Genomic DNA, 15,194 nt, shown 5'->3' on the forward strand with positions numbered 1-15,194 from the left:
ACAATATATACACAGTTGATTGACAACAACTGTCCCCAAGTTTGTCATCCCCACCGTTGTGCCGCCTGAGGACTAGTAGTGTTTATTTTCATTAAACCCTAGAGTAGTTTCGTTTTGCTTATAGAAGACATGAAATAAATTTGTTCTTAGTTCATTCGTCAAGGACTTGTGTGATAGGCTACATCTGCAATTCAGCTGAAATGGGAAAGGTTACTACTTTAATTTCAATGTGTTTGTGTAAAAAAAGCTTCATATTATACTAGGTACATCTTCACTCTACGTGTTTCACTAAAATAAATATTTTGATGCATCCATTCCACATTGTTTTGCAGTCCTGTTAGCAGGAAGCGTAGTTTCAACAAGAATGGAACCATCCAGTATACAAATAAAAAGTCTCTGCAATTTTTCAGATATGTCTGGAATTGTCTCCCACAACTCGTAGTATATTCTGCCTATGATTTGTGGGCTAGAAGTTGTCACCAGATAGTGTCACAGATGTTTTCCATTGGTTTCAGATGGGAGGAATTTAATGACCATCACATCATGTGAGTTCACTATCAAGCCCCTCAAATCAGTGTTGCGCAATTTTGGCATTGTGACACAGACAATTATCATGTAGCAAGATGCCATCACCGTCGGGAAGACATCAAGCATGAAGGGATGCAAGTGGTCTACAATAATTTTAATGTAGTCCATAACTGTCATGGTGCCTTTGATTACTACCACAGGTCCCATAGAAGCCCAGGTGAATGTCCCCCATAGTGTAATACTTCCCCACCAGCCTGCACCTGTAGCATAGTGCAGATTTTGAGCACCTGCTCACATAGATAATAGTGTCTCCAATCACAACCATTGGCCTAGTGTAACAACAAACGTAATTTATCCAATCCGGTGACATATTTCCATTGATCCATGGTCTAGTCTCAATGATCCATTGCCCACTGCAGTCACAATTGACAATGTCATTGAATTAACATGGAAACATATAGGAGTCATCTGCTGCGAAGTCCTATGTTCAGCATTGTGCAATGAACAGTATGCTCTGAAACACTTCTGCACATACTCTCTCATCAGATCTGCCACAAATCGCCACCTATCATGCATTACAGAGTGAACAAGTCTTGAATCCTAATGTTTTGTGGTGAGATGTTGATGTCCAACACACTGTTGCCTACTTGTGGTTTTACCATTGCCCAGCCACTTTATATAGATGTTTATAACAGCACGAGAACAGCTGAACAGCTTCGCCATTTCCAAAATGCTCATTCCCAGGCATCAGGCTGTAACAATCTCCCCTTCATAGTGTGTTGCAGTGTTTCACAGATACATATGAAATAAAATTGGTATTATGCCCAATGGTTATACTGTCTGGTGGCAGTCCTTTGGAATTTAATGAGTATTCTACGACCGTGTGGCCACACGGGGTAGCCGAGCGGTCTGAGGCATCTTGTCAAGGTCCGCGCGGCTTCCCCCGTCGGAGGTTTGAGTCCTCCCTCGGGTATGGGTGTGTTTGTCATCATTAGCAAAAGTGAGTTTAAGTTAGATTAAGTAGTGTGTAAGCTTAGGGACCGATGACCTCAGCAGTTTGGTCCCATAAGACCTTACCACAAATTTCCAAATTTCTACGACCGTATGGATAATAGAGGTTATCACACTTAGTTAAGTAAAATGCAGGTTCTACAATGTTCTACAAAAGGATCAATAATTATTCTATTATTAACTGAAAATACACACCCCAGATATTATTGAGAGGAACAGAAAACTATAAATAGTAACTGCAGTAAGGCTCATTAAACTTTTGTCAAAGTCACTTGTGTCAGTAGAGTTCCCCATTTGTGGCATGTATTTTGCCAGAATGATTCCCCATTCATCCCTGCTCAACTTCTATACTCCTCTTACCACATCGCATGACTGCAATGCTACCAGGCGGCATTTAGTCTCATGGTGGATAGTGGATGTATGTCTTGGCTCATCATGTATTTTTGATTACACACATTTTTATTCTGACATCTAATCCTAACTTATCTTAAGGCTCCATTAGTTTCTTCGTGTGTCGTTCTGCAGTCTCAACATAATTTTTGAATGCTCGAGCCATTTTAAGTATCCACCATAGGTTGTCAAATATGTTACACAAGATTATCTTTATTGAGTCCTATATTACATTAGGTTACTGGCCAGTTTTGGCCCATAGCAATTTTCAAATACCTGTAAGAAACAATACCAACAAAGTAGAAAGGTAAAACACTTTGTGTATTTTAATTACATTTAAAATGTCAGAAAAGACAGATTGCTACTTACCGTAATAAAAAAGGCATGTTAAGTTGCAGGTGGGTACAATTAAAAGACACTCACATAAAGCTTTCAGCCATAGCCTTCATTAGCAAAAGAGAAACGCACACCATTCGTACATACAAGCACGCACCCTCATGCGTACATGACCACCAAGACCAACATCTTGGGCCGGAATGCAATTATGTAAGTGAAATGCCATCTAGTATTACAGGTGATTCTTTTTCTACATTGTTGATGCTCCTACCTGGAGTTTCCATTGTCTGATTTCATTTACACTACTTACAGTTGCATTAGTGATGTGGGTGTCATATTTAAAAACTATTGTGTGCTATTGGGAACAGAGATTTGACCCTCCCTCTATATATACACACACACACACACACACACACACACACACACACACACACACACACACACACACACACAGACTTACACATTGAAAATCTGCATGTATAGTCTTACTCCTTTTCCTTGTTTATATAAATGATAAGCCATCTAGTATTACAGGTGATTCTAAAATATTTCTGTTTGTTGATCTTGAGTGCATTGGCACTGTTTCAAATAGTTCAATTCAATTCAAGGCTTAAGTTCAGGGCTTGCAGAAAATAAATTAACACTAAATCACAATAAGACTATGTTGTTGTTGTTGTGGTCTTCAATCCTGAGACTGGTTTGATGCAGCTCTCCATGCTACTCTATCCTGTGCAAGCTTCATCATCTCCCAGTACCTACTGCAACCTACATCCTTCTGAATCTGCTTAGTGTATTCATCTCTTGGTCTCCCCCTACGATTTTTACCCTCCACGCTGCCCTCCAATACAAAATTGGTGATCCCTTGATGTCTCAGAACATGTCCTACCAACCGATCCCTTCTTCTGGTCAAGTTGTGCCACAAACTTCTCTTCTCCCCAATCCTATTCAATACTTCCTCATTAGTTATGTGATCTACCCATCTAATCTTCAGCATTCTTCTGTAGCACCACATTTTGAAAGCTTCTATTCTCTTCTTGTCCAAACTATTTACCGTCCATGTTTCACTTCCATACATGGCTACACTCCATACAAATACTTTCAGAAATGACTTCCTGACACTTAAATCTATACTCGATGTTAACAAATTTCTCTTCTTCAGAAACGCTTTCCTTGCCATTGCCAGTCTACATTTGATATCCTCTCTACTTCGACCATCATCAGTTATTTTGCTCCCCAAATAGCAAAACTCCTTTACTACTTTAGGTGTCTCATTTCCTAATCTAATACCCTCAACATCACCCGACTTAATTCGACTACATTCCATTATCCTCGTTTTGCTTTTGTTGATGTTCATCTTATATCCTCCCTTCAAGACACTGTCCATTCCGTTCAACTGCTCTTTCAAGCCCTTTGCTCTCTCTGACAGAATTACAATGTCATCGGCGAACCTCAACATTTTTATTTCTTCTCCATGGATTTTAATACCTACTCCGAATTTTTCTTTTGTTTCCTTTACTGCTTGATCAATACACCGATTGAATAACATCGGGGAGAGGCTACAACCCTGTCTCACTCCTTTCCCAACCACTGCTTCCCTTTCATGCCCCTCGACTCTTATAACTGCCATCTGGTTTCTGTACAAATTGTAAATAGCCTTTCGCTCCCTGTATTTTACCCCTGCCACCTTTAGAATTTGAAAGAGAGTATTCCAGTCAACATTGTCAAAAGCTTTCTCTAAGTCTACAAATGCTAGAAACGTAGGTTTGCCTTTCCTTAATCTTTCTTCTAAGATAAGTCGTAGGGTCAGTATTGCCTCACGCGTTCCAGTATTTCTACGGAATCCAAACTGATCTTCCCCAAGGTCGGCTTCTACTAGTTTTTCCATTCGTCTGTAAAGAATTCGAGTTAGTATTTTGCAGCTGTGACTTATTAAACTGATTGTTCGGTAATTTTCACATCTGTCAACACCTGCTTTCTTTGGGATTGGAATTATTATATTCTTCTTGAAGTCTGAAGGTATTTCGCCTGTTTCATACATCTTGCTCACCAGATGGTAGAGTTTTGTCAGGACTGGCTCTCCCAAGGCCGTCAGTAGTTCCAATGGAATGTTGTCTACTCCGGGGGGGCTTGTTTCGACTCAGGTCTTTCAGTGCTCTGTCAAACTCTTCACGCAGTATCTTATCTCCCATTTCATCTTCATCTACATCCTCTTCCATTTCCATAATATTGTCCTCAAGTGCATCGCCCTTGTATAGACCCTCTATATACTCCTTCCACCTTTCTGCTTTCCCTTCTTTGCTTAGAACTATGTTTCCATCTGAGCTCTTGATGTTCATACAAGTGGTTCTCTTATCTCCAAAGGTATCTTTAATTTTCCCGTAGGCAGTATCTATCTTACCCCTAGTGAGATAAGCCTCCACATCCTTACATTTGTCCTCTAGGCATCGCTGCTTAGCCATTTTGCACTTCCTGTCGATCTCATTTTTGAGATGTTTGTACTCCTTTTTGCCTGCTTCATTTACTGCATTTTTATATTTTCTCCTTTCATCAATTAAATTCAAATTCTGTTACCCAAGGATTTCTACTAGCCCTTGTCTTTTTACCTACTTGATCCTCTGCTGCCTTCACTACTTCATCCCTCAAAGCTACCATTCTTCTTCTACTGTATTTCTTTCCCCCATTCCTGTCAATTGTTCCCTTATGCTCTCCCTGAAACTCTGTACAACCTCTGGTTCTTTCAGTTTATCCAGGTCCCATCTCCTTAAATTCCCACCTTTTTGCAGTTTCTTCAGTTTTAATCTACAGGTCATAACCAATAGATTGTGGTCAGAGTCCACATCTGCCCCTGGAAATGTCTTACAATTTAAAACCTGGTTCCTAAATCTCTGTCTTACCATTATATAATCTATCTGATACCTTTTAGTATCTCCAGGATTCTTCCATGTATACAACCTTCTATCATGATTCTTAAACCAAGTGTTAGCTATGATTAAGTTGTGCTCTGTGCAAAATTCTACCAGGCGGCTTCCTCTTTCATTTCTTAGCCCTAATCCATATTCACCTACTATGTTTCCTTCTCTCCCTTTTCCTACACTCGAATTCCAGTCACCCATGACTATTAAATTTTCGTCTCCCTTCACTATCTGAATAATTTCTTTTATTTCATCATACATTTCTTTAATTTCTTCGTCATCTGCAGAGCTAGTTGGCATATAAACTTGTACTACTGTAGTAGGCATGGGCTATCTTGGCCACAATAATGCGTTCGCTATGCTGTTTGTAGTAGCTTACCCGCATTCCTATTTTCCTATTCATTATTAAACCTACTCCTGCATTACCCCTATTTGACTTTGTGTTTATAACCCTGTAGTCACCTGACCAGAAGTCTTGTTCGTCCTGCCACCGAACTTCACTTCTGCCCTGTGTCACTGCTGAAAGAGCTCTGATCTTACAGCTGAACCGCAACCCAACTTAGGCGTGATCCAAAGATCACCAAAGTGCGTTGTCTGCCTTTTTGTTTCACAGTTGTTTATTATTCTGCTGGTTATTAATACTTGTGAAATAATGGAATGATAGCACGCTTTTGAGCAATGCTTTAAATGTGAGATGCAAGTAAATATGCTGTTTAGTTTGTCTAATATTAATAATAGAAGATAGTCACTTTGGCATGCAACTTCCAAATGCAGTAGCGAATCGTGCAGAGGGACCTCAATTTAGGTGGTGTTTCTCATGATACCCATACCTAACAAACCACCTGTCATTGGTGCCTCACACCACATTACGTCATCTTGCAACTGCTGCCTTCTTAACTGCTGTAAGAAGAGCTTCTTGTACCTGAATATGATGGCCGCAATGCCAGAAATATTACAAGATCCAGTTTTTACAGTTTCTAACACACAATTCTACAACACATGACATTCTAATTACATGGAATGGGCATATGATTAGTGAGAACGAACAGTTCAAATTTCTAGGTGTTGAGATATATAGTAAACTGTCCTGGGAAACCTATGTTCAGGATCTTGTTCAGAGACTTAATGCTGCCATTTTTACTATCAGAACAGCATATGAAGCAAGGGATAGTTTGACATGAAAAGTAGTCTACTTTGCTTACTTTCATTTGCTTATGAATAAAGCATTATATTTTGGGTAACTCTCTCCATTTTCAAAGGGTATTTTTGATTTGGAAATGGACAGTTTGGGCAATAAATGATGTCGACCCATATTCATTAGTGTGGGTAGTCTGACATTGACTTCTCAATACATACATTCTCTAATGTCGTTTCTGGTTAAAACATCAGCATACTCCCAATAATAAGCAACTATCATTCAGTTAATACTAGGCAGAAATCCAATCTGCATTTGAGCTGTATTCTGTGACTCCTGTACAGAAAGGTGCATCCATTTTCAGTAAGCTACCACAAGAATGCAAAAATCTTGCTTATTCAAATCTAAAGAGAAGAGTTTCTTATTTTTTATGATTACTTTTCTGTCGTAATTTCCTGTACCGACACATTCCAGGACCATGGAGATTTACTCCTCAATTTAGTCCTACACAAGGAGACTTGTAAAATAAAAAAAAGCACACATCACACACTGAGAATAGGAACACATTTTGTAACATTTCATTTTCTAAGTACTTACTGAAATGTCTCCTGGGTATCTCTGTAGCAGTTTTTGCTGAATAATCCAGTATGGTAGCAGGAGGGTAGGCAGCTCTTGTCAAGACGCCTTTTTCTCATTATCTACATCTTGACTTGAAAATCTTTTTCTCTCTCCAAATCAGCATTATCTGTACCATGTATGCCTCATATTGCTGAGTCTTCTCCTTTTTAGCATTCTGCTGAGAGTTGGAAACTCAATACACTACTAAATGAGAGAATTTTATTCTTTCATAAACAACATATATTATAACAACTTTTTACTCTCAGAAAACAACTTCAAACAATTCTGTCTGCTTGACAAGTGTATTTCAAGTACATTCACAATGATCAGAGTCACCATTCATAACAGATCCTACTCTTGAACTACTTTTGTTCCGTGACTTGTTTATGCTATTCACTTCCGTCTTTTTCCCCATGGAGGCCAGTGCAGCTCTGATGCAGAGATCCACTGCTTGGAGAAAAATTTAAGAACAAGCCCTGTGGCCAAATGCGAACTGCTGCCAGTGTCGTCACATCCAGTAGCAATGCCATGTCCATTGCCATTCCATCAACATACACATACAGAGAAACCCCACACTCAGCATGCGTGTCCCGCTTTCCAGACTACATTAAATATATTTCTCCAGCAGTCGATCACCATTCATCCGCCCTAAATAACCTGTGCAACACATCACTTTAACAAAGTGATATGATAACCATATATGCCACGTGTCAGTCAAATGATGTCATCTCCTTAATAAAATCCACAAAAATACTTAACCAATATATGGACAAATCTTGTCAAAAAATTCTTGGCTAAGCCATTACACATAACAGATTTATCTGGAATTGGTTAATACACTAACATATGTAATTCCTACTGTCTCTTCCCATGTATATGCTCAGCATAATGAGCTTAAGATATGTTGACTTCTTTTCTAGTTTGAATCATTCTTACGTAATTCATCTGAAGCTAACCCCCACTACAAAATTATGTACACTACTGGCCATTAAAATTGCTACACCACGAAGATGACGTGCTACAGACGAGAAATTTAACCGACAGGAAGAAGATGCTGTGATATGGAAATGATTAGCTTTTCAGAGCATTCACACAAGGTTGGCGCCGGTGGCGACACCTACAACGTGCTGACATGAGGAAAGTTTCCAACCGATTTCTCATACACAAATAGCAGTTGACCGGCATTGCCTGGTGAAACGTTGTGATGCCTCTTGTAAGGAAGAGAAATGCGTACCATCACGTTTCCAACTTTGATAAAGGTCAGATTGTAGCCTATTGCGATTGCGGTTTATCGTATCGCAACATTGCTGCTTGTGTTGGTCGAGATCCAATGACTGTTAGCAGAATATGGAATCGGTGGGTTCAGGAGGGTAATACGGAATGCCGTGCTGGATCCCAACGGCCTCGTATCACTAGCAGTCAAGATGACAGGCATCTTATCTGCATGGCTGTAACAGATTGTGCAGTTACATCTCGATCCCTGAGTTAACAGATGGGGACGTTTGCAAGATGACAACAATCTGCATTAACAGTTCGACAACATTTGCGGCAGCATGGACTATCAGCTTGGAGACCATGGCTGCGGTTACCCTTGACGCTGCATCACAGACAGGAGTACCTGCGATGGTGTACTCAACGATGAACCTGGGTGCACGAATGGCAAAATGTCATTTTTTCGGATGAATTCAGGTTCTGTTTACAGCATCATGATGGTCGCATCCGTTTCTGGCGACATCGTGGTGAACGCACATTGGAAGCGTGTATGCGTCATCGCCGTACTGGCGTATCACCCGGCGTGATGGTATGGGGTGCCATTGGTTACACGTCTCGGTCACCTCTAGTTCGCACTGACGGCACTTTGAACAGTGGACGTTACTTTTCAGATGTGTTACGACCCGTGGCTCTACTCTCCATTCGATCCCTGCGAAACCCTACATTTCAGCAGGATAATGCACGACCGCATGTTGCAGGTCCTGTACGGGCATTTCTGGATACAGAAAATGTTCAACTGCTGCCCTGGCCAGCACATTCTCCAGATCTCTCACCAATTGAAAATGTCTGGTCAATGGTGTCCGAGCATCTGGCTCATCACAATACGCCAGTCACTACTCTTGATGAACTGTGGTATCGTGTTGAAGCTGCATGGGCAGCTGTACCTGTACACGCCATCCAAGCTCTGACTCAATGCCCAGGCGTATCAAGGCCATTATTACAGCCAGAGGTGGTTGTTCTGGGTACTGATTTCTCAGGATCTCTGCACCCAAATTGCGTGAAAATGTAATCTTATGTCAGTTCTAGTATAATATATTTGACCAATGAATACCCGTTTATCATCTGCATTTCTTCTTGGTGTAGCAATTTTAGTGGCCAGTAGTGTATGAACCCAACCATGATGATTTTCAAACACAAACCAAAAATTGTAAATAGCTCTGGTAAAAAATTTCTTTTCAAATAAGCTGTCTGCTACTTGACCACAAAGCCATATAAAACTTCGTACATGTAAAAGATAGATTCCTCTTAGTATGCCACAATCAGCACTACCAGTTATGCGTTTCGGTACACACCCTTATGCTGTCAGCTGGCTTCATTCCCTTCTGACACTGGACCTGATGAGTTACTTACTTCTAATGAGCAGCTACCATACGTTATCCTAGTTATTAGATTCCTCTTATGGCATTATTACTAATACACAGAAAGTTCACACACACTCCTTCATATCATTCATGTATTAGCTGCACTTCTGGGTGAATTACTGAAATTAGTAAAGTGCATTTATCCCTCACAACCTAGGAGTAAGTCAAACAAATTGTTGACATCCTAACTCTGTAGGCACTGGCCATACACTACCTTCCACAGAGGGCCAACTACTACATGCATATATAAACTCCTGATGGAGATAGTGTCCCAATATATATTCTCTATTTTCTCCTTTTAGTGTGGGTCATTCTTTTCTTTTGGTACACCCACACATCCAATCATTCCCCTAATTTATATACTGGTACACTGTCCAGCCTAATATTCTTTCCATTTTACTACATTAAACAGTTATTTTTAAAAAAAAGACTGTCTCAGTCCTGTTGTTTGAATTGGATTTCATAGACCTCAGTGTGTGCTTCTAGTAAATGCCCATGCACTCCTCTGTGATCATAGTCACACTGACCATTAACTCTGTTTACTGCTTCTGTGCACTGTTTGCTTTAGATATTAGTACTGTATTCTCATGTTTTTAATCATTCAGATGTTAGCACACCACTTAATGTAAGTCTGAGGTTCAGTCCTCATTTTTCCCCGTCAGATTTGATGTGGCTGATATGTAATGATGTCCATACCTATTAGTAATCTATTTGATGTCGTCAGACACTACTCAAGCCACTGTTGTACCAAACTCAAAAATGTTTGCAATAGACTATGAGAGAAATATCTCAGAATGCAGTGGCTAGTAGTTCATTTATCCTACTACTTAATATTTTTGTGATATACTTCTTTAATACACTAAACAGATTCAGAAGGATGTAGGTTGTAGTAGGTACTGGGAGATGAAGAAGCTTGCACAGGATAGAGTAGCATGGAGAGCTGCATCAAACCAGTCTCTGGACTGAAGACGACAACAACAACAACATAATACTTCTTTACTGTACTTACACTGTAGAGGCCGTTTTCATTCAATGGGTCTACAACAAATACGGCTTTCGGGTGCGATATACCCACTACTTTATAAGGGCCTTCATATCAGTCAAAAAATTTGTGTGTTTCTCATTTCATATTTTAGCTTGGCTGATAGGCTCCCACTAACACTAAGTCTTTAATTTAAAATCTGGCTCTACTTAATTTTGATTATATTGGCACAATCTGTTCCTTGCGTGTTTTCTTAATTGGTTCTCAATATTCTGAGATTCATCTTTCTTGTCTCCTCTTTTCTTGGAATAATAAACAAATAAATAAGTACCATCACTGTATTGCCTGAGGTAAGTACATAAATTAATATCAGTGTAAATAAAATCCTTGTATACTCTTCTTAATTAAATAAATGTTCAAACAAAAGGACACCAGGCCATATGAGAGAGACATCACATCAGTAATGTATAATGATGCCCTCCTAGATGAAATATTACAGCCATCTCCATGGGTGTGGGTGTAAATAAATCTTAAATCTCTACACATAATTCTTCAGGCTAGTTCTGTTGAAAGCCCGTTACTTTCATTAAATTTCCATTTACATCATTTCTCTGTGATTTTACTAAGACGTTCCCAAAACTTTCATGCTTCCCCTTCTGGTTTTTCTAAACCAATTGTGGACACTGGTGTACTGACCAATGAATTTATCATTTCTTGTATCTTTTGAGTAATTAATTCATTCACACATTTGTGCAAAGTTGCAAAATTCGCGTCAGGTAAAGTGTCGAATCTGGTAAAGCTGTTATGTCCAAATCTTTACCCTGCTCTAAAATGTGTAACTTTAACTGCATCCATGAAATACATTCATTTACTTTTTTAAACTTTGGCTCATTTAATTCTTCTGTTTGTTTAAAATTCTGATCTATCTCCCTAAACTGTTCCAAAACTTCATTTCTTACAAGATCACATTGCTGGTTTATCTCTGTATGTAGCTCCTCTTGTGAAGTGGGTAAAATTGTTTGAAAGTTGTTTATGTTTGTTTTTAGCTCTTGTTTCTTGTTGCAAGACTCCCAGACATGCTGTTTCAGGTTAGCATTCATGATATCTACTTTTGCACTTAGATTCGCAATTGTAGTGTTGAGCTTAGTAGTGAGCTCTGTGCTTAAATATTCGTCCATTTGTGCCTAAAATTTATGCTCCACAGCTGGAACCATTCTGTCAGACTAACATCCACTCTTATCATAGACATTAAAAGAAAAATTGAATAATCAATGTAAAAAGTGCTAACGAGTTGTCTGTCGGCCCAGTATTCTAAAACCAGTAACACAGACTTTTTGGCCAGCTACTCACGTCTAATTTCTCACAACACACACCACCACCAACCCAAAATGCATTATTTTGGTTCAAGTACAGATCACCCATGACTTCTTGCAGTTGCACTCGATATGATGAGTTGCCAGTGCAAAGCTAGATTGTCACAGGGAGAAAGCTGCAATGAGAATTGCCATGGTTGACACTGGTATTTTATGTGCTGCCAGCGTAACTGTATTTTATGTTTTGCCAATGTAACTGATGCCAGATGGCATGGGATGACATGGAACCAATGATTCAAAAAACAGCCACCACCTCCAGAATCATCAACCTTCCAGATCTCACACTCGTATTTTATTCTCCTTTGTAATTGTTGTTGAGTAATTTAATAGTGATTTCTCGGCAACTTAAATTTCTTCTTTTCTTTCCTAGTGCTGAAGAATTTAAAATTGTCTTCTCAGTAGCCCAATTCTTCGCAAACTTTTTTCAAATGCAGTATTGTTAATGATTGCTGCATCGATTAATCTTCACAGTTGATGTAGTTGCCAAGGACAATGCCTTCCATACTTAATACAAGGAAAATTACCAATTTTTTCAAGTGTCTTGCCGAATTTTTGTTATTACTACTCTGTGTATTACTAATTGAGAGAATTTTCTTCTTTCGTAAAACACATATATTATAATAGCTTTTTACATTTGAGAAACTACTTCCAACAGTTCTCTGTCTGTTTGATAAGTGTATGTCAGATATATTCGCACTGATCAGAGTCAAAATTTATAGCAGACACTACTCTCAAACTTCTTTTGTTCCATGAGTTTTTTATTGTCACAGCCATCTTCATTCATGGAGGCCAGCACAACTCCAAGGCAGGGATCCACTGCACATAGAAAACATTAAGAACAGGCAGTGTGACCAAACGCGAGCCACTGCCAGCATGGCCCCTTCCAGTAGCAATGTTGTCTTCATTGCCATTCAGTCAACATCCGCGTACGGAGAAACCTCACACTCAACACATGTTGTGCTTTCCATACTACATAAAATAAATTTTTTTCAGCAGTCGATGATTCGATGATTATAATTCATTGGTCCTAAATACCGTGTGCAACACATCACTTTAACAAAGTGATATGTTACACTATATTGTTTTATGTGTCTGGTAGCACTAAATGTCGTTTTTCTTCCACAGATGTAAACACAGCCATTATAAAAATGCAAAGACAGACCACAGTCAAAGATACATTTAGACAGTGACATTTTACAGAGTGCAAAGATACTTCTATACCAGCAGAGAGAGCTACAGTCTCCTGCCACAGTATTGCATGCATTACATGACTTGTCATTATTCTTAATGAAAAAACATTACATAATGTAACTTCAAATTGCTTACAGTAATGTTACTAGTACAATTAATTATACTTTGCTGAATAAAATGTATTGAGGTTTTGTTAAAAATTATTCCAGTGATAAAAGTGGCCTCTTGTGTTCATTAGTTCGTGTGGTACTTAAAATATTCACAGTAATGTCATCAGTATAATAATATACTATGGATGTGTGACTTTGCCATATGTCATGATGGTAATGCTACACTATGTAATTACAAGAAATACCATGGTCAGACGGCTGTAACTTTCCTACCTAGTTTGGACAATCCAGCTTTTTTTTAAATAGTGAATTATACTAACAGTAAGTTATAAATATATGTCTGGGTGGATGCCCAGCCTACTGCAAGGGCAAGAATAGATGAATTTCTTTACCATTGGAAACTGAACTTTGCCTATCTCAACCCCTTCCTCTCTTCTGTCACAAGAAGAAACCCATTACCCTAAAGCCATCAATTATATGTCATTCCACAAGTTTCTTTCTGCTACCACTTGGTGAGTAATCAGTATTGAATGGATGGACTTGATAGTCTGGAATTGGGTGTGAAAATAATTTATTATAAGGCTATGATAATGTATAATAGACTGAGAGAAAGGAAAATTGTACAAATTAGCACTGGACTCATAGGACCAGTTGATCAGTTTTTATATTATGAAAGTTGAAGGCAAGGACAAGATAGCAAATGGAAGAGCAAAAATGGTCTGAAGTGCTTTTAATAATCTAAATATTGTTTGAAGCTAATCTTCTGATGTGTCTGAAAAGGGAAGTTTACAGTTTGTGTGCATTACCAGTTTTGAAGTAGATGAACTTAAGTGATAACTCTTTAGAAACAGAGTTGATCAATGAGTAAGAGAGATGCATGTTTGAAATTATTAGGATGGACATGAAAATAGACAATTGGTCAGGTAATAGACTTGGAGAGATGATTTAAGTATGATTACATTTTGATAATAAATTCAAGTTGGGAAGGGCATACCACAGAATTGCAGAAGTGCCGAAACAAGTCTGTATTTGCAGTGAGAATGATGACAGAGGTAGCAGACAAGAATATAAAAAACAAAAAACTTGCATACTTTGCTTACTTTCTTTCTATTATGCCATACGAGACCACATTCTGGGGTAACTGCGAAAAAGTTTTTAGCATGAAAAAGTGTGTAATATGACTCATTTGTAAATTCAAGAACGTCATGTAGAAACATGTCCAAGGAACTTTGTATTCTAACCACTGCTTCTCAGTATATTTATTTCTTAATTTAATTTGTTGCAAGTAATATATCTCTATTTCTAACTAATAGCTCAACACGTAGTATCAACACTAGGAATAAGAACATCTACTCTGTAGATGAATATCTTAACAGAGACGGTTAGACCAGCTTAAGTACAAATGTCTGTTATATTTCAGTTCTGATAGCACTTGGGCACTACAGTCAGTCAAGATTAGGTTTTTTTTGTGTTTGATAAATTTATTAAAAATGTATAACTATGTTTTGTTCTGACAGTTATTAATTCTGTAACTAATAGCAGTGCAAATTTACTTAATGTATTCACCTATTTTGACAACCTCCTGACAGATGATCAAGGTAGTGAGTCTGTTTTGTTCCACACTAAAGAAAATCATCTCATTTTTGAGCCTGTGGAAAGGAAACTGAATCTAATCTAAAACAAATCAAAAAATTTCATTTAAAATGTGGCAGGTGATTGTGTAACAAGGCTAATGTGTGTTAGATTGACCAAAAAAGAAAGCTAGATGACAACCTAATGAAAAGTAGGAGAAATTCAAACATTTATGCATCCTTTATGTGCTTAGCTATGTCTAAAATGAAAAGGTAATCTCCAGTACGGCAGGTGAAATCAGCCATAATCACGAGAAATGCTAATAAGACTCAAAAACCCACTGTTCCAAAGTGCAACATTCAAAATATTCATCGTACTACCTTATAGTTTCCTAATTCCATGT

The 15,194-nt window shown here is 38.4% G+C and overlaps 1 protein-coding gene across 3 annotated transcripts in view; it reads left to right on the forward strand.

Moving 5' to 3' along the window:
- LOC124796393 (guanine nucleotide-binding protein subunit beta-5) overlaps positions 1-15,194 on the forward strand; it is a 162,726-nt gene that overhangs the window by 95,281 nt on the left and 52,251 nt on the right. The gene's annotated exons all lie outside the window — the stretch shown is intronic.

This window comes from Schistocerca piceifrons, chromosome 4 (genome assembly GCF_021461385.2).
Source record: "Schistocerca piceifrons isolate TAMUIC-IGC-003096 chromosome 4, iqSchPice1.1, whole genome shotgun sequence".
Classification (NCBI taxonomy): domain Eukaryota; kingdom Metazoa; phylum Arthropoda; class Insecta; order Orthoptera; family Acrididae; genus Schistocerca; species Schistocerca piceifrons.